This window comes from Prionailurus bengalensis, chromosome A1 (assembly GCF_016509475.1).
Source record: "Prionailurus bengalensis isolate Pbe53 chromosome A1, Fcat_Pben_1.1_paternal_pri, whole genome shotgun sequence".
NCBI lineage: Eukaryota > Metazoa > Chordata > Mammalia > Carnivora > Felidae > Prionailurus > Prionailurus bengalensis.
Genome location: NC_057343.1, coordinates 4,157,358 through 4,177,958, shown reverse-complemented (window position 1 = coordinate 4,177,958; position 20,601 = coordinate 4,157,358). Strand labels below are relative to the sequence as shown.

The window sequence follows — 20,601 nt, the reverse complement described above, 5'->3', positions numbered from 1 at the left end:
GGCTGTGTGAGGGGAAATGCCTTTGGCGAAGGCAGAGAGCCGCCGTTTGTACTCTGGACGTATTTTCTCAGGACCTTTGTGCCTTTCCCTTGCCTGGTCGCATTCTACCCAGCACCTGCTTCTGCGTAGGAGGAAAGACTCCCCCCCCCCCCCCCCCCGCCCCCAGAAAACGATGTGGCACGTTTGCTCTGGTCGATCAAAATCATGATGACCTGGCTTGTCAATAATCGTCTCATTCATTCATTGATACATTTTTCCAGCAGATACTCACCCAAGGCGCCCCCTCCCCCACCTTGGCCAGAAACCTCTAAGGATCAGTTAACAAGGTGAATCCTTGTACATCCGCTTGGGTCCCCCTCCTCCACGCCAGCACTAGCCCAATCCAACCGTTAAGGTCTCTCCATAACCTGGAAGCCTCTGGCCATGTGGGGGAGCACAGAGTGCTGGCTCCACGCCTTAACAAAGTATTTTGTGGAAGGTGTTGAAACTTATGCACTTGAGTTTATGCGCTTATCAAACGGAGCTAACGGTGCCCAGTTTGCAAATTTGTTGGAAGGAGAAGAATGAGGTACCTAAAAAATACTTTTCAGCAGTAGAATGCCATAGAAACGTAAGCAGCTATTGTTTCATCTGTACGGCGGGTAAATAAAAGGGGAAATTTCCTTCAAACACAAGATACGTTCATGACTTTGGTAAAAAGAGGCATCCACCGTTTCTTGTCTGTTGGTTTTGTTTTCCTGACACAACGACACCACTCTTTGGATGGAACCATAGCCTGTGTTTCTTTACGATACCTTAAAGCCCATAGTAGCCCCTCGATAAATGTTTGTTGATGAATAAATGAATGAGTTGTTCTAGTTAATTTCTGAGAGTACATCTTGAGACCTTGAGCACACCATAGTGCTAGGCCAGGTGCTCGTGAAAAATACATTCAAGAGCATTCCCAAGGGTCACACCTCAAGATGACCTACTTCAAATCTAACCCAGTCTGAATACAGACCCCAACATCGACTTTGTAAATAACTTACAAATGATGTGCACCATCTTATTTGAACCTCACGGCAAGACTTCCATCCTTAGATGGAGAGGTGGTTTCACACCATCCACAGTGAGGTCAATTTGCTCTTTGATGAAAAGAGCGGGGGGGGGGGGGGGTCGGCTTTGCAGCGACTTTATCAATCCATTCATTCCTTCCAGCACAAACCATTCTCTCTGAGAGGAGTTCTGATACGTGCAGCTTTCTGCATCTTCCTAAACGTCCCCGGGTCTGGCACCTAGAGCACGCAGCGTCTTGGTGAGGCTGAATTGTTGCCTCTTCCTTTGTGAGGTCTCACACAGTCACCCTTTCTTCCTCTAAAAAGAGGAAGGGAAAACCCTTTGTCCCACTAACTCCACCAAGGTACAGGCCCTCCCCACCTTGCCCCGGGGATATTGCCGCAGTCAACCTTTCTCTCCCCTGCTCTGTCCAGCGGTCTGCTTCCTCCCGCCTTTCATCACTGGCAGTGTCTAATTAAAAGGTTTACGAGAGGCTCCTCATTGTTAAGACCGGCTTTCCGGCTCCTTAAATTAGCATTCAAAGATTGCCGTGTTTGGGGCTCTGCCCACATTTTCAGCCTTATCTTTCTCTCCTCTAGACCACACACTTTCTGTTCTGGCCAAACTGGTCGGCTCGCCTTGCCTCAAATGTGCCCCGAACTTCCCCTTCTCTTCCTCTTAATACTCACGGATTCCCCTTTACTGCTCTGACTCCTCACTTACACCTGACTTCTATCTCAGAACCAGCTGGAAAGCCACAGCTCTCACGAGTCTATCCAAGATTCGTGGGCTTCCTACAATGATAGCACTTGCATCCAAGTGGGACTTACTTAGCTTTCTGCCTTAAGGAGTTAAAAATGCTTACAGAGAAGGGGTGTATTTTGTTCAAACTTGTATCTCTGATAATATCAAACATCCAAGCAAATGTTCAATAAATGTTTTCTCAGTGGAATTTAATCTGCCAACTTGAGAACTGCCTCTGTGACTTCAGCTAAAAGCTCTTTTGTTCTCTGGCCTCCTTTTGTACTTGGAGACAGTAAGACATTATTTAGCCCATTAGTTCTTGCGTCATTTCATGTGTGTATGATTGATCTGCCCGGTTAGCCTATTAGTTCACTATAGAGAGAGACATTATTTTTGACATGCATCGGCCTTGGCATCAGATTATCTGGTCTTGGATGCCAACTTGCCATCCACTGTTGCATATCCTGGGAAAAGGAACTTAGCCTCCTTAAATTTCCTTTTTTTTTTTTTTTCTCATCTGTAAAATTTGTCTCATCGGTGGTTGCTCAATAAAACAAGGCATTTAAAGCACTCAGCTCCATGCCTGGCACAGAGTAAATGCTCACTAAGTGGCAGCCATTATTACGATGGCAGGATATCTATTGTAGGGCATCCAAAGCCTAGCAGCAGTAAATAAATGATAATTGAAATGATATTTGACAGTGGGGGCAAAGAGCACTGGAATTCTGCAGTCTAGCTATTGCACGCATCTTATCCTTAAAGAAGAGGCTGGTTAAGTTCAGTAAATACTGCCCACTTTACCACACTCATTCAGATGCTGGAAGACAAGAGGCTATTCCCCCCCTCCACTTAAACTAGTGAAGTAACAAACTTTAAAAAAAAAAAATAGTTTTAGTGACCAGTCAGCTCACTAAAAGCAAAGTTCAAGGAAAATTGGTTGACTTCCTAGTAATTTCTAGTGTAGATCACTAGTCCTTGGGAAAAGGCAACAGAATGCAGGCCACATGAAGGTACTGAATTGTGTCTGTCAGTGGAATGTAATTTACAGTGCCTGGCACATAGTAGGTGCTCATTAACATTTGTTGAATGAGTTAACAAGTGGGAGTGACGATCTCAAAGATGAATAAAGTTTGTCAAATATAGTTAAGAAAACGAGGGAAAAAATAACCAAGATGCAGCTACTTAAGTACCTCGCAACACCCATTGCTGCCAATCCTGGATGATCAGTGCCGGGTTGGGGCCAGACATGCTGTGACTTGCTCAAGGTCACACACCAAGTTCATAATAAAGCTGGAGCCAGAACCCAGGCCCCCTGAGTCTTAACATAATGTTCACCATACCACTACATGAGCCAATATACGTGCAAAGGCCAACGAGGTTATTTAGAGCAAAGCTGTTATGAGTGAATAGCAGCTGCGGTGATCTTTGTGAATTTATGGCATCCCCCGTTGGCTGGACTTGTCATGTGTTTAATGAGAAAAGAAATGGCCCTGGACTCTCCTCCTCTCTTTCCTGATAAATATGGCAGTCTCCTCCGCATGTGGCTGAATGAAAGACCGGGCTTGCTGGGAACAGCCCAAGAATGGGGACACTTAGCAGGATGCAGAAAGCTGTACTTATCAGCACGCCTCTCGCAGAGGGTGGTTTCTACTGGAAGGAATGGTTTGATACAGTTGCTGGAAAGCCCCACCTGCCCATCTCACCTCTCCCTCCCTCTTTTCATCAAAGAGCAAACTGAACTCACCCTGGATGCTGTGAAACCACCTGTCAGTCTAAGGATGGGAGACTTGGTAACTTCTTAGTGGTGATTCCAGCCAGTGGGTGGGTTTGAGGAACAATTCAGGGGCCGACGCTGAATGGCGAGTGACAGTAGAGGGGAAATTAAGCACCGCCACCAGGGAGCCTCCCCTACCCTCCCTTTCAGGGCCAGTTTTCTAAATTGGGCTGACAAAATGATAAAGCATCATCCTCTCAAGGGGGCACCAAATTATTAATTTTTCCAGGGCGACTTGGACTGTCTCTGCCATCACAGAGAAGAGAGTCTGACCAAGCAGGTGGCAGATGTCTGAGTTCTGTCTAGTGAAGCAGAGGGAGAATGGTTTATGTCTTGAGATCCTTTATAGCTATAGATTCTAGGCTAACTGATGGAAAGCTCTATCAAAAATTTCTAATAGCTCTTATAAAATATATCAGAAGAGGGGCGCCTGGGTGGCTCAGTCGGTTGAGCGTCCGACTTCGGCTCAGGTCATGATCTCATGGTCTGTGAGTTCAAGCCCCGCGTCGGGCTCTGTGCTGACAGCTCAGAGCCTGGAGCCTGCTTAGGATTCTGTGTCTCCCTCTCTCTCTTCCCCTCCCCTGCTCACGCTCTGCCTCTCTCTGTCTCAAAAATAAATAAAAACATTTAAAAATAAAATAAAATAAAATATATCAAAAGAAAGTAAACTACAGAACCTGTTTTTTGGGCAAAATCAAGTTGGCTCTATATAATTCTTGTGATGGAAACAATTAACGGTCTAGCCCTAAAACAAAAGAACCCAGGGTCTGAAATCAGATACACTCAAGTGCTGCCACTTAATTAGCCTTGTGATCTCGCACATGTTGTCTATGAATCTCTCTGAGACTCACTTTCCTCATCTGTACCATGAAGGAGACAATTATAAATTTAAATGAGAGAGTGTTTGAAAAAACACTGTGAGAGTGCCTGGCACACAAGTCCTCAATACGTATCAGTGAATTAATTAATAATTAGTGAATTAAGAAATATTAGCGACTGTTATGGAATAATAATCTGTAAAGCTTTATATGAAAACTTTAGGAGGATGAGAAGACTTGGGGATGGCTATGTGGCCTTAAGAGCAGTATCTACGTTCAAGCTTTATAGTCAATCAATAAGTTGAATTTATTCGCAAGAAATGTTTTTTTCTCAAGGGAAAAAAGGAACAGAAAGAGTTAAAGAAAACTTGTTCAAGGATTCTTAATGTAATCAAACGTGGCACGGAACACAGATCACGTACAAGCCATATGAAATTTGCAAAGTAAAATCTCACAAAAATCCCACAGGGAATCTCCCTCAACGAATAACGACATTTCATTCATTATTAAACTTTTCAGGGACATCTTCTCGGAAAATATGAATTCCTGGAAAACACATAAAGATTTACTTATATGATGCCCAACTTGTATATGCACACATACACAGGCAGACTCACACAAATATATAGAATTGCACATTGCGCTGAGACTTCGACTTTTGGTAAAAATTATTTTAGGGGCACCTGGGAGGCTTAGGAGGTTACATGTCTGACTCTTGATTTCACTCAGGTTGTGGTCTCACGGTGGTGAGATTGACCCCTGCGTCAGGCTCTTTGCTGGGCATGGAGATTCTCTCTCTTAAGATTCTCTCTCTCCCTGTCCCTCTGCCCCTCCCCTGCCTGCGTGTGCGCTCTCTCTCTCGCTCTCTCTCAAAAAAAAAAAAAAAAAAATCATCTTAAACATTATGGTCCAGCATGTGTTCAGACTGCTTAGAAATATAGAAGCAGGGGCGCCTGGGTAGCTCAGTCGGTTAAGCGTCCGACTTCGGCTCAGGTCATGATCTCACGGTCCGTGAGTTCGAGCCCCGTGGCAGGCTCTGTGCTGACCGCTCGGAGCCTGTTTCAGATTCTGTGTCTCCCTCTCTCTGACCCTCCCCTGTTCATGCTCTGTCTCTCCCTGTCTCAAAAAAAAAAAAAAAAGTTAAAAAAAAATACAAAAGCAAAAGGAACAGGTAGAACATAACCAGACGAATTCAGCTAACTGACATCTATTGAGGAAACAAAAATATATACTCCATTAGGAAGTGGCTATCTTACTCTTTATCTTTCAGACTAACATTGTTCTCTGTTCAGCTACATAGTGCATTGAACTTGTTGTGCAGTTGTTAGAAAATAGACGATGCGTGGTGAAATAGAACACTGGATTAGGACTTGAAAAACCAGCCATGTGACCTTGGTTAGGAGAGTCAAGTTAACTTTTCTCTAATCTCAGTCTGCTCATCTGCAAAATGGCTATAAAAATTCCACCGGCTTATTTCACAACGAGATAGTCAACTCCCTCATTTAACACTGGAGAAAAACAAGTAGTGAAGTGACTCTCTTAAGGTCACATAGCGAATCAGGACTAGAAGATTCTTTTGAAGACTTGGTCCTTCTACAGTAACAACGCTGCCATTGAAGCGATAGATAGGGGAGTGCTTTGAAAAAAATGCAATACAAGGGTGTCCTTCATGGAAGTATTATGGATCAGGGCTCCTTAAGTCACGATTGAGATCATCATGTGGCAATTAATTAAGAAATGCCTTTCGACGCCATACCTGTAGCTCAGCAATAGCCATCTTCCTTTTATTTTTTTTTCAACGTTTATTTATTTTTGGGACAGAGAGAGACAGAGCATGAACGGGGGAGGGGCAGAGAGAGAGGGAGACACAGAATCGGAAACAGGCTCCAGGCTCTGAGCCATCAGCCCAGAGCCCGACGCGGGGCTCGAACTCCCGGACCGCGAGATCGTGACCTGGCTGAAGTCGGCCGCTTGACCGACTGCGCCACCCAGGCGCCCCAGCCATCTTCCTTTTAAAATCAAATACAATCTGTTAAATTTCTCAACCAGGGCCCAAGAAGTAAACAATTAACTGAATTAATTCAGAAACTGAAGTGGATTTTCAAGGACTTGACTTGCCCAAGCTAGTTTTCTACAAAGCCGAAATGAATCAGATAATTGCTGATTCTCCCTTTTGTTTAGTGCTGAGGAGTGTTTGTATCTGTTAAAATGAACCTAGTAGAATAAGCAATCATTTAAGAAATTTTATAAACCCCAAATGTAAACCAAATGATCAAGTTCCTCCGCGTGTTATTTCTTCAGGCATCTTCTCCACTGGTTACTTTAAAAGCTTAATTTTCTTTATTGGAATGTGAACATGAATACTGCTTTTGTGATTTAAAGAGGATTTTTTTCAGCAAACAATTGAAAGAATCGACCTAAACTGATACCCCAGGATATTTTGAACTGGCTTTGTTACACTGTCAGCAGAACAAAAATTTAAATGCCTCTCCTGGCGTCGTGACTAAAAACCAACGGTTAAATCTCTTAGATTAAATTCTTACCGACACATCTCTAAAATATAGTCAGCTTCGTATGGTTTTAAATAATATCCTCTTAACAGTTATCACAGTTTTAAAATTAAACAAACAGTGCTAATTACCCTCCTTCTAATGTCTGGAGGAAAGTTTAGAAAGTAATTAAATTAATTGGCTCTGAAAAATTAATTACATATGAAATGAGGCTCATTAGACCTTTCCTGTTTCATCAGAATTTCAAACTAAAGGATAACTAATCTTATCACTTATAATTTCTTTGTGGTTCAGCTAGCATAAAATATGCCATTGTGATGATAATTATTTTACCCAAATAAAGACTAGAACACTAAAGTGAACTAATGTGAACACAGACTCTTTTGCACTGTATTAAAATCTTGCCTCTCCATGTAAAGAGTTCTCTGTATGTGTGTGAGTTGTGCGTGTGTGTGTGTGTGTGTGTGATCGCTGAACTGACAAAAAACAACAGTTAACTTTCAGATTTGGCACCCACTGCAAGATATATTTTGGTTTTGCCAAGTGGAGTATAAACCAAAGTGAGAATTTGACTAAAACCTGTGTGGAGCATGGCAACTGCTGATTACTCAGATAGTTTTCATAAACAGTTGGCAACTTTTAACTGGCAACAGCTGTCACTATAAATTTAAAGTAAATGTTAATTTAGGAATACCAACGGCGGGAACGTTTCTGTAAACAAGGCTTGTGCTATTTCCAAAGGTTACAGAAAATCACTAGAGAGTTTTTTAGACAAAACTTGGCACAGCTTTACCCTCTCTGGTTTAAAAGTCCTTCATTTTTACACCCAAAAGGCTTTAATCGTACTTGAATGCCTTTTCAGCGATTCCCTTGAGGATGCAAACTGCATAAGGAAATGTAGTTGATGGGTTTACGTCTTGGAGGTGAGAGAATAAATAAACTAAGGAACAGTCTTGCCAAAGATGCAGTATACTCTTTTAGGTAAGAAAATAAGGAAAGCCTTGGGGCGTCTAGGAAAGTTCTTCGGCCTGTTTACTAAATAAAGTAACCTGTAAACACTCAACGCAATTACAGCTTACAGATCTCAGGCTCCGAAGGCGGGTTGTATGCTAAAGTTAGCGCTCTGTTTTCTCCTGTTTGAACAACTCCTTTCCAAGTGCAGTTTGCACGACCCATTGCCAACGCTTTTGTGTCACCTCTAAAAACGGCATGGAGAATCATAGTTACTCTGATACACCCAGGAAACACAATGTGGTATTCAAGCAGAGAAATGCCCGCTTTTAATTGACTGAAGCCGTCGTTTCCTGAGAGCACACAGGAAAAGTGAAGTGAAAGCTACGACAAAACATAAAATTTGTACCTGCAAACGTGCTGAACTCTTTCCAGGACTCACCCTTTCGGCAACTCAGTTTCTCCGTGGCAGCATTTCTGTGCCAAGTGCTGCTACCTTCCCAAAAATGTATGTCAGCACAAGCCCGGACGAAACTTCAAATCCAGGAAAATAAAATTAACCATGCAGATCAAAGGCAGACGAGCAGGGAGATGAAATGCCGTAATCTGATCGGCGATCAGTTGCAGAACATCAAAGGCAGGGCTAAGTTTATATATATGCATGGATATCAAGAAAGTTCCCTTTCCGCAGGTAGCTGCCCTCCCCTCCTCGTCCACAAATTCTTTTGTTTCACACGGATCACGTTGTTTTCCTCTCTCTCTCTCTCTCTCTCTCTTTTTTTTCCCCCTTCCCCTTTGCAACCAGGCGATACCCGTGGCTCTCCCAAGCTTGGGCTGAGTGGCTGGATCCGTAGCCTTTTCGGTTCCCAAGCCGTGTTATGGATTGTGTGTTGGAGGCTTTGCCTACTGCCAGCGGGTTCTGCTTGATCCCTTTCATCTCGCTGAACTGCAGATCCCATGACATCATTCAGCGCCGTGGGACTGGTAGGAGAGCTATAATTCAGCCTGTGGGGGAGCAGAGCTCCGGAGAAGCCAGAGTCTGCCTGATTTCCAATCACGTTAGGCTAGTGTGCCTCACGCAGCACAGTTTCTGTTATCTGTTTCCCAGTTGGAAAGGACAGCGATTGCGGGAGGTGATAAGATCCCTGATCCATCTGGGTTCCAAAGGACTGCCTTTAATTGCCTCTTCGTTGATAAGAATCACAATTTTTTCACAAAGCCTGGGTGTCAAATATTCAGAGTAGTTAAATAGCACTCTAAGACCATTCCAGACAACACCCAGGGGCTCTGCTGCAAGGAGAGGGGAACATTTTAAAAATGTCGTCTTTGGGGTGCCTGGGTGGCGCAGTCGGTTAAGCGTCCGACGTCAGCCAGGTCACGATCTCGCGGTCCGGGAGTTCGAGCCCCGCGTCGGGCTCTGGGCTGATGGCTCGGAGCCTGGAGCCTGTTTCCGATTCTGTGTCTCCCTCTCTCTCTGCCCTTCCCCCGTTCATGCTCTGTCTCTCTCTGTCCCAAAAATAAATAAACGTTGAAAAAAAAAATAAAAAAATAAAAAAATAAAATGTCGTCTTTGTCTGAAGCGTGACCCATCTTTAAGGACTTAAAGCAAACTGTCTTTTCCTGGAAACTTAAATTAGTAGAAGTTGAACACCAGCGAAACGGTGGTGTTTCAATTAAAGTAATTACTCCGCGGATAACCAGCAATTAATCACTGGCTAAATATGTACCACCCTCTCCCTTAAGCCTGAGGGCAGAGACTTACTCTTGGTCTTTATCGGGGATTCTGAAAACTATATTTTAAAACAACATGCAGTTCTTAGTTTTTATTTTATTTTATTAACGTTTATTTATTTTTGAGACAGGGAGAGACAGAGCATGAACGGGGGAGGGGCAGAGAGAGAGAGGGAGACACAGAATCGGAAGCAGGCTCCAGGCTCTGAGCTGTCAGCACAGAGCCCGACGTGGGGCTCGAACTCACGGACCGCAAGATCATGACCTGAGCCGAAGTCGGCCGCCCAACCGACTGAGCCACCCAGGCGCCCCTGCACTGAAGTATTTTAAAGTAAATTACAGATGTGGACACACCTGCCCTTGTGAGGACACAGGTGCTGGAGCCTGGCTTCTGTAATGATCTGCACCTGCCATCCCTGGGCCTTAGTAACATTTTCTACTCCATGACCCATGATTTCCTTCAAGTGACTCAAGGAAGACTGCTGCTCTTTCCCTCCCTTCGCCTTCTAGAAACTCTTAGAACAAGGGTCCTCCTGGCCATTCCGTGAGTGGCCAGCTGTGCTGGGTGTGTGAAATTTAGATGAACTCCCCACGCGATTATAACATGACCCTAGGCCAATTTTTCCTTCAGGCCAATACAGGCTTCTTTTTCTTTTCTTTAAACGCTTTGTTTAAGTTTATTTATTTATTCATTTATTTAGAGAGATCGTGTGGGGGGAGGGGCAGAGAGAAAGGGAGAGAGAGATCCCAAGAGAATCCCATGAGGCTCGATCCCACGAACCGTGAAATCGTGACCTGAGCCAAAACCGAGAGTCAGACTCTTAACCGACTGAGCCACCCAGGTGCCCCTTAAAGGCTTTATTATTTTTTTTTAATTTTTTTTTCAACGTTTATTTATTTTTGGGACAGAGAGAGACAGAGCATGAACGGGGGAGGGGCAGAGAGAGAGAGGGAGACACAGAATCCGAAGCAGGCTCCAGGGCTCCGAGCTGTCAGCACAGAGCCCTCCACGGGGCTCGAACTCACGGACCGCGAGATCATGACCTGAGCCAAAGTCGGATGCTTAACCGACTGAGCCACCCAGGCGCCCCTGTAGTTCTTAGATAGGTGTAATTCAGTAACACCTGTTGAGCATTTTTTAAATTCACAAAAGAAAAGGACTCGGTAGAGGAAAGCCGTTGCCCCGTGCTAACCCCAAAGCTATCCGTGCCTTCGGGATTGTTTCTCCTAAATGCATAGTTTGCACTTGTAACTCACAAAAAATCACCACGTTGGTCTCATTCTCCGTAATTTAAAATGAGACCTGTTGCACATTATTTAGAGTTCTCTTAACGATCGGTTCTTGACAATGGCCGATTCGATACAACAAGATGATTTTGTTTTTAGTGTTTATCAAAACAGAAGATCATCAGAAATTTTGTCTTCATCACAATCCGGGGTACAGGGCATCTCTGAATTCCAGACCACTCTTTCATGGAATGAAGGAAAATGTTCTATTTTCTAAGGGAAATTTGCCAACTTTTAGAAGGTCAGGTGAAAACATTTTTGCAAACCTGAGAACACAGTAGAATCTAATCATTCTTTATGTAACTTCTCTCCCTAATTTGTTTCGTCTAATTTTTCCTGAAAGTGTACTTTATAGTGGGTTCTGTGAATCTCGAACGAAATTTAATAGCAAAACATTGGCTTGAACAGCTACTGAGCTCAGTATAAATGACATTTAAATAGTCACGTTTCTTTTTCAACACTTCTTTTATAACTTTTCTACCGCACACATCATTGCTCGAAGAGGCCCAGAGCGCCAATGGTGTTTGAAGTGCAGGTGTCATTCTTTACGACCTCTTAAAAGCAGGGCAGGAAAAAAATCCTGGGATCCCTGGACTCCGCGTAACATTTCTGGCGATGCTAAGGCAAATTCAATGAAAACATTTCAAAAGACAAAATAGTTCCGAGTGGGCATGTGCCCATTTCTTCTTGGAGGCCACCCACCCCTGCAACCAGCATGAAACCCCTATCCCATCCCCCTGCCCCCTGGAATAGGGCCTCCCTAGAAGCTGACGCAGGGAGTCAGAACACCTGGTGCTCTGCACGGTTGGTTGCAGCGGCGAGTAATCCTAGGGTCTTGCCCGAGTTCAACACCGGCAGAAATAGGTGAGGGACTGACTGAACGAGGACTCTTACGGTTTCACCGGGAGCTTCCAGGAGGCGTTTGAAAGCAGGGACTCACACGAAAACCAGGCAAATGATCCTTGATGTACACAAATCTCATCGAGCGAGAGTTGCTGTGCAAAACACGCCTAGCAATGCAGTACCGTCTTCGATGGGAGGGTTAATTCCCCGAGTCACTGAACATTATTATGAATTGGTCCTCCTGGGGCCAAGACCCGTCCCCCTCGCCCCCCACGTGTGAGATGAAAGGAAATTGAGGTTAGGGCCCCATCTGTCGCCAGGAGCAGAGTGTGGCTGAAGGCCCTTCTGGAATGAGGAGGGACCTCTTGACCCGGGGCTCATTAGTGCTGTGCTTTGGCCCCACGGAGCTCCCTGCACTGTGGACATGTGGCCTGGACCATTGTGCTTTGTGAGCAGCACCCTGAAAGCAAAGCTTTTTTTCTTTCCCTCCAAGAAACTTAGACGGGTGACGTTAAGTCTGGTGCCACGGTGATAAGAAATACGTCACTCCACTCTACGTCGTTACCTGTTGCAACAACACGAGGGGAGAACGTTTTATCGATGACTCCTAGTGCCACGTCACCCGTGAGCGGCTTTTGTTACTCTTCCCCAAATGGCGTTTCAGCCACCTGGCTGTGAGTGGTGCGGGGACCGCGATCGGATCCCGGGTGAGGAGCTAGCTGCTTGCTAGTTTCACTGCACCTGAAACGGAGGAAGCTTCCACTTGTCATATCAAAGGATGGGGGAGGGGGGCCTTCCTGGGATTCTGGAGCAGGTGCCTCGCATGCCCCTCCGTCACCACCCACTGCTATTTTCTTCCCAACAGCTGACACAAGCTTCTTGGTTTCTCTGCTTTGACAGGAGAATCACATACACTCCTGCGATGGCGAGATACAGTTTCGGGTGACAGATTTTCCCCCCCACTAAGTTTCAAAGTTCTTGGAGTTACCTGGACCTCTTTTTTAACGCCGTCTCTTCTCAACTTTTTGTTTCGCCACATCCTGGGTTATACATCAGCTAACATAGTTGTAGGTACACAGATTGGGAGAAATGATTTTAGAACTCGTTTCACGGACCCGCTTTCCGTGTGTGGGGGCCGCTCGATGCTGCGGGAGGGGCAAGGGTACTGGAGTCTGACTTTTTCTTAATCCGTAACTTCATGACAGCTTGGACGATGTGGGCGAGACACAAAGCTTCTTTTTCCTACACCGCAAGAAGATGACAGCATCTGCGTCCACCAGCTTCTGTAAAGCCGATCAAGCGGTCCCACTGGAGTGTATATCCAAAGGAAATAAAATCAAAGAGGGAAGAGCTCCGTGTCCCCATGTTCATTGAAGCAGCTTTCACTACAGCCAAGAGAGAGGAATAAGCTAAATGTCTGGTGACAGATAAGTGGATAGAGAAAATGTGGTATATCTGCACAATGGGGTATTATTCAGACTTAAAGAGGAAGGAAAAGTTAACATTTTTGACGGTGTGGATGAACCTGGAGTGGATAAGCCGTACAGAGAAAGACAGATACTGCAGGAGCTCATTTATACGTGGAATCTTAAACCACAAACAAACAAAAAGCCCCACTGAACTCATGGTAACAGGGAGTGGAGTGGTGCTTACCAGAAGCTGGGGTGTGGGGGGAAAGGGGAGATTAAAACAAAAAACATCGGTTACCAGGGGCTTAGGGGAGGGGGCCATTGGAAGTTCTTGTTCAATGGGGACAGATATTCAGTATTGCAAGACGAAAAGAGATCCAGAGATGACAGTGACGGTCACGCAAAAATATAAATGCATTTAGTACCACTGAGGGGTGCGCTTAAAAATGGTTAAGATGGTGAATTTAATGTTAGTGTACTTTACCAAGAATTTCAAGAGGGAGAAAAATTGAGAATCAAGCAGAGAAAACTCTCAACAGAGAAGCTAAGTTTCATTTTTGTTCCCTGTGACGATTAAAGAATAATAGTGAAACACCGACACTTATTTGGAGAGCAAACTCAAATTTGAGTTGGGCTCGATCTTCAGAAGGATCAGTGCAGAACATCACCCTGTCCTGGGTCTGGTTAATGTGAGTCCGAGGTGAGCCCGGATGTCCTCAAGTCCTTTAGAGGCCAGGGACCACCCTTCCATTATCTGTTTATCTTCTACATGACCTTAAAAAGAAATGTTTCAAGCCTGTTAGAGGTTGAATTGTAGCCCCCAAATTCGTATGCTGGAACCCTAACCCCCAGGAACTCAGAATGGACGCTGGTCTTTACAGGAGTAATCAACTAAAATGAGGTCATTAGGGTGGGCTCTAATCTAATATGACCAGCTTCCTCATAAAGGCTGGAATTTGGTCACAGAGACATACAGATGGAACATGACGTGAATAGACCCAGGGAGAAGACGACCATGTATCAGCCAAGGAGAGAGGCCTAGAAGAGATTCTCCTGCAGCCTTCAGAAGGACCAACTCTGTCAGTATCTCGATCTCAGACCTCTTGCCTCCAAGAGCTGTGACGGTCTATGTCTGCTGTTTAAGCCGCCCAGTCCAGAATAGGTACCACATTACATCAGTCCTAGGAACTGAGACAGAGCCCCCCCGACACTTCAAAAGTCTTATATTCTCACCAGAAAGCTTCCTATCCGCTTCCTAGAAACCTCTCTCGGCTCCTGTGGGCACCCCCTACTCTGGCTGGACTGCTTCCTCCCCTATGGGCAGAGAGTTTCTTTCGTCTCCAAAATGTCAGTCCAGGGGTACTATTGAGTGAAGCAGAACACTGCTGAAAGTAATTGAAGACAGGAATTAAAGCACAAAATTTGGCTGTTATATATAAAGCTGCTAATGAACCCTTGTGGACAAGTCTTTGAGTGGATATAAATTTTTATTTCTCTTAGGTAAACACCTAGAAGGAGAAATTCTGGGTTATAGGGCATAGCTCTCTCCTTCTCTCTCACTCTCTTTCAAAAAAAAAAAAAACTTAAAATAAAAAAAAGGAAAAAGAAATTGCCCAACTGTTTCCCCAAGTGGTTAGATCATTCCACATTCTTGTCCACAAGGTGTGAGATTCCCATTTGCTCTACATCCTTGATAACACTTGATAGTATCAGTCTTTATAACTGTAGCCATTCAAACGGAGCCCATTGGGGCCTGATGATGGTGTGAATTTGCGATTTGCTGATGCCAGTGCTTAACTTTTCTTACACGGATAGGCCTCATTTTATGACATAGCTGCAGGTTGACAGAAACATCAAGTGGTTAATACAGAGGTTTCCCACGGAACCCCTAGGCTTTGTACACACTGTCCCGTATCATTTGCAGCTTACGTTAGTGTGGCGCACTTGTAATTAATGAATCAGTATTGATACATTGTCATGAACTGAAATCCTCAGTTTACACTGAAGCGCATTCGTTGTGTGGTACCAGCCTATGGATGTTAACAAATGCATAATGTCATGTATCTACCATTACAGTATCGTACAGAAGAGCTTCACCGCCCTAAAAATCCTCTGTGCTCTACCTGTTCATCCCCAATGCCCTGAACTCCTGGCCACCAGCGATCTGTTTAATGTCTCCACGGTTTTGCCTTTTCCAGGATGTCACATAATGGAAATCGTACAGTGCGTAGCCTTTTCAGATTTGCCTCTTTCACTTGGGGATATGCATTGAAGGCTCCTCCCTGCCTTTTCATGGCTTCATAGTAGCTCTTTTCTCTTCATCGCCGAATAACATTCCATTGTATGGATGTGCCATAGTGTGTTTACATATCGCATAACTACGTCGACATATTGGCTACATAAAACTTGGTCTCTTCCAAGTTTGGGCAGTTGTGAAAAACGTTGCTGAACATCTTTGTGCAGGTGTTTGTGTGGATGTAGGTTTTCAATTCAACTGGGTGAATAAATGCCTAGGAGCATGGCTTCTGGATCATATGATGAGATTACGGTTAGCTTGAAAGAACTTGCCTGTCTTCCAAAGTTACTGCACCATTTTGCATTCTTCCATGCAGTGAGCAAGGGTTTCTGTTGCTCTGCATCCTTGTCAAGTGGTGTCAGTTTTCTTGGATTTTAGCAGAATGTGTCATGGTATTTCATCATTTCAATTTGCAGTTACCTCGTGACCTATGACATTGAACGCCTTTTCATGTGCTTACTTGCTACCTGTACGTCTTCTCTGGTGAAGTTCCTATTCACATCTCTTGCATATTTTTTTGTTTTTATTTTTTGGGATTCTCAAAAAATTTATTTAAATTCAAGTTAGTTAGCATACGATGTGGTTCTGGTTTCAGGAGTAGAACCGGTCATTCGTCACTTACATATAACACCCAGTGCTCATCCCAGAAAGTGCCCCCCTTAATGCCCATCCCCCATTTAGCCCGTCCCCCCACCCACCTCTGCTCCATCAACCCTCAGTCTGCTCTCTGTATTTAACAGTCTCTTATGGTTTGCTCCCCTCTCTGTTTTTATCTTATTTTTCCTTCCCTTCCCCTATGTGCATCTGTTTTGTTTCTTGAGTTCCACATATGAGTGAAATCATATGATATTTATCTTTCTTTGCCTGGCTAATTTCGTTTAGCATAATACACTCTTGTTCCATCCACGCTGTTGCAAATGGCAAGATTTCATTCTTTTTGATTACCGAGTGGTATTCCATTGTATATCTATCTATCTATCTATCTATCTATCTATCTATCTATCTACGTATCTATCTATCTATCTATCTACCTATCTATCTATCTACCTATCACATCTTCTTTATCCATTCATCAGTAGATGGACATTTGGGCTCTTTGGCTATTGTCGATAGCTCTGCTGTAAACATTCAGCACGTGCCCCTTTGAATCAAGCATCTTTATATCTTTTGGATAAATACTTAGTAGTGCATGACACAAGACATGAAGAGACACTTTTCCGAAGAAGACATCCAGATGGCTAACAGACACATGAAAAGATGCTCCACATCACTCATCATCAGAGAAATACAAATCAAAACCACAAGGAGATACCACCTCATGCCTGTCAGAATGGCTAACATTAACAACTCGGGCAACAGCAGATGTTGGCGAGGATGCGGAGAAAGAGGCTCTCTCTTGCGCTGCTGGTAGGAATGCAAACTGGTGCAGCCACTCTGGAAAACAGTATGGAGGCGCCTTAAAAAATTAAAAATAGAACTATTCTATGACCCAGCAATTGCCCTAGTAGGTATTTATCCAAAGAATACAGGTGTGCTGTTTCGAAGGGACACGTGCACCCCCATGTTTATAGCAGCACTATCAACAGTAGCCAAAGTATGGAAAGAGCCCAAAAGTCCGTCGATGGATGAATGGATAAAGAAGATGTGGTATATATATATACAACGGAGTATTATTCGGCAATCAAAAAGAATGACATCTTGCCATTTGCAACTACGTGGATGGAACTGGAGGGTATTATGCTAAGCGAAATTAGTCCGAGAAAGACAAATATCAAATGACTTCACTCCTATGAGGACTTTAAGAGACAAAACAGATGGACATAAGGGAAAGGAAGCAAAAATAATATAAAAATGGGGGGTACAAAACATAAGAGACTCTTAAATACGGAGAACAAACAGAGGGTCACTGGAGGGGTCGTGGGACGGGGGATGAGCTAAATGGGGGAGGGGCACTAAGGAATCTACTTCTGAAATCATTGTTGCACCATGTGCTAACTAACTTGGATGTCAATTAAAAAATAAATTAAAAAAAAAAGGAAAAAAATAAATAAAAATTAAAAAATTAAAAAAATAAAAATCTTGTATTGGAAAAAAAAAGGGGGGAGACAGGATCCCAAGCAGTCTTGGTGCCATGAGCACACAGCCCGATGCGGGGCTTGAACTCACAAACCACGAGATCATGACCTGAGTAGATCAAGAGTCGAAATGTTTAACCGACTGCACCATCCAGGCACTCCGCCTTTGTACCTTTGTAAAAAACAAAAGACACCCCAGTTGACTATATTTTGTGTGAGTCTGTTTCTGCATTCTATTCCCTTCTGTTGACCCGTGTCTTTATTAGTCAGTACCGCACTGCATTTATTTACCGTAGCTTTATAATAAGTCTTGAAATCAGGTGGTGTCAATGCTCCAACTTTTTTTTTCCAGTATTTTTTTGACTATTCTAGTTCTTGTGAATTTTCATACAAATTTTAGCATAAGCTTGTTGAAATCTCTCAGGGGTTTTAACTAACATTGTGTTGAATGTGTGGGTCTTACAATTGACATTGCAAAAGCTTCCAATCTATGAATGTGATCTCTCTCTCTCTTTCTCTCTCTCTCTCGGTTTTCTTTGATCAGTGTTTTAGATCTGTTGCTATAAATACTCTTCACATATTTTACTAGACTTACACCTACGTATTTGATTGTTTGGTGTTGTTGTATATTATGTTGTTTTCTTAATTTTGAATTTCAATTGTTCATTACGAATCTAGAGAAATACAATTGATTTTCGCATACTGACCTTTTATCCTGTTACCGTGCCTGAATAACTTCCCAGTTCTAGGATTTTTAAAAAGCTTTTGGGGATGTTCTACACAAACAATGCTATCTACAAGTTGAGATTGTTTTATTATTTCTCCAATCTGCATGTCTTCTGTTTCTTTTTTCTTGCCTTATTGCACTAACTAGGACTTTCATTAGATGTTAAATCAGAATAATAAGAGAAGACATCCTTGTCTTTGCCCTGCTCTCAAAGAAAAAGCACACAGTTTTCACCATTAGGTATAATAGTAGCTATAGGGCTTTTTCATATGCTTAACAATTTGGGGAAAGCCCTCTCTACCCCTAGTTTTCTGAGCGTTTTTATCATAAATGGATGGTGACTTGTAGGATATGATTTTTCTGCATCTATTGAGGTGATCATGTTTTTTTTTCAGTTTGTTTATATAGGGAATTACATGGATTGATTTTTACATGTTAGGTTAGTCTCGCATTCTTGGGATTTGATTGTGATATATGAGCTCTTTATATATATTGCTGGATTCGATTTGTTGATGTTTTTTGGCCTGTGTGTTCATGATGCATAGTGATTTTTAGTTTTCTTTTCTTGGAATGTCTTTGTTTGGTGTATGGCTTGGGTATAGGGCAGTGCTGGCCTCCTAAAATGAGTTGGGAATGAGTTACTTCGTCTACTATTTTATAAAGCACATAAAGCTTTTTATAAAGCATGTACCATGGCATAGTTGCCATTTATAATTTGTAAAAAATGACTACATTAGAACTTTTCTAACATGATTCAAAGTCAAGACATATGAATTGTACGAGTCTCAGAGTTTAGTATTGTTTTTTTTTTCTAATTTCATAGACTATTGAAAGCAAGTAAGAGATGTAAAGAGTTTGGAAAAGGAAACTGTTCTAGACAACTTACCACCTTTCAATGTCCTAGTTAGAACCATACGACTTAGGTGGATGGTCTCTCGCACGAGGTTCCCTTGGTTTGAAGTCCAGTACTTTGACATACACTTCTGAGGATGAACAAGTCATTTTAAACTTCAGATTCCCTCTCTCTAAGATGAGAATAATAAGAACACTGCTCCTTAGTTCTTGTCAACATTAGAATAGTACTGTTGCGTAGTAAGTATGGAACACATGTTAACTCTTGACTATTTTAAGCATTGCTAAAAAAAAAGACATGTTATTTCTGACTGTAACAAGTGAGAAAAAGTTGTTCCTCTTTGGGAGAGAAAGCACTCTGTATTCCTCTTTTTAAAAGCATTTCTCATCTTGAAGCCAAAAGATATTTTGCATTTTGGCAGGCAATTTGTTTTATAGAATCTGAAAGTGGATAACTTTGAGTTTTAGAACTTGCTGCTGTGACGTTTCAGTATTATACAAACAAAAAGTTCAGTGTATCATGATAGTTTTTATTTAAAAAAAAATTTTTTTTAATGTTTATTTATTTTTGAGACAGAAAGAGACAGAGCATGAACGGGGGAGGAGCAGAGAGAGAGGGAGACACAGAATCAGAAACAGGCTCCAGGCTCTGAGCCATCAGCCCAGAGCCCGACGCGGGGCTCGAACTCACGGACCGTGAGATCGTGACCTGGGCTGAAGTCGGACACTTAACCGACTGAGCCACCCAGGCGCCCCTCATGATAGTTTTTAAAGGGGATACTTCATTCCTGTTCATGTTAGAAGTCAAGGTCGAGGACGCGCCATTCTTTAGATGAATGTTTAAGATTATAATTAAGATTCTCTCAAAATAATACGTGAAGTGTGTACCAAGTTCAATGACTGGTAGGACTTTCATATACAGGTACAGCGAGACAGGGAGTGATTCCTCCGGTCTCAGAGGGGCAGAGTCCCCCAAAACAGAGAAGGACGTTTGGCCTTTCATAAGTGCCCAAGCTGAGCGTATGGAGGAGGGCAAGACTCTCCATGGAGGCAGGGAGGAATAACTGGGAACACAGCAGGGGTGATCTGTGTATGTCAGGGAGGAGGGAGGGGGCAGCATTTTGTGATTCTGCTCTCCTGGTGCGGTGTGGGCTTCTACCGAGAGGGGCAAAAACTTGGTACTGGGAAGGAACAAGAATTCTTGTGCTAAGATTAAGGGCATGGTCTTGCAAGGCTGCACATGACATGGGTGAACGGTGAGGACTTCAGCCAGTAAAAGGTGGAGGAATCCAACTGGTAAAAAGTCCGGAGAGTGACCACAAGTGAAGGACTCTGGGGCCACATGCACATGGGACCTGGCGGGAGAGCCTTTATCATCAGAGACAGTGAAGTGTCCAGCCCTCCCTCAAATGTCTCCATGATGATCTGACATCTCCTTTGGGGTCTCCAACGGGTCGGCAACATGGTGGCACTTTGCTTTCCTATGCGTTCTGCAGTTATTGACAAGAGCTCCCAGTTAACTCTCCCCCTTCCGCCTGGCACTCTGTTA

At 43.4% G+C, this 20,601-nt stretch overlaps 1 protein-coding gene across 2 annotated transcripts in view; it reads right to left on the bottom strand.

Annotated features, from left to right (window-relative positions):
• Positions 1–8,819, bottom strand: part of TNFRSF19 (TNF receptor superfamily member 19) — a 93,039-nt gene extending 84,220 nt beyond the window's left edge. The window contains exon 1 of one of the 2 annotated variants that reach the window (XM_043575185.1): positions 8,242–8,819. The gene's annotated coding sequence lies outside the window, so the exon portion shown is untranslated. The remainder of the gene's footprint in view (positions 1–8,241) is intronic. The other variant, XM_043575201.1, reaches the window with a different exon arrangement.
• Between the last annotated feature and the right edge of the window lie 11,782 nt (positions 8,820–20,601).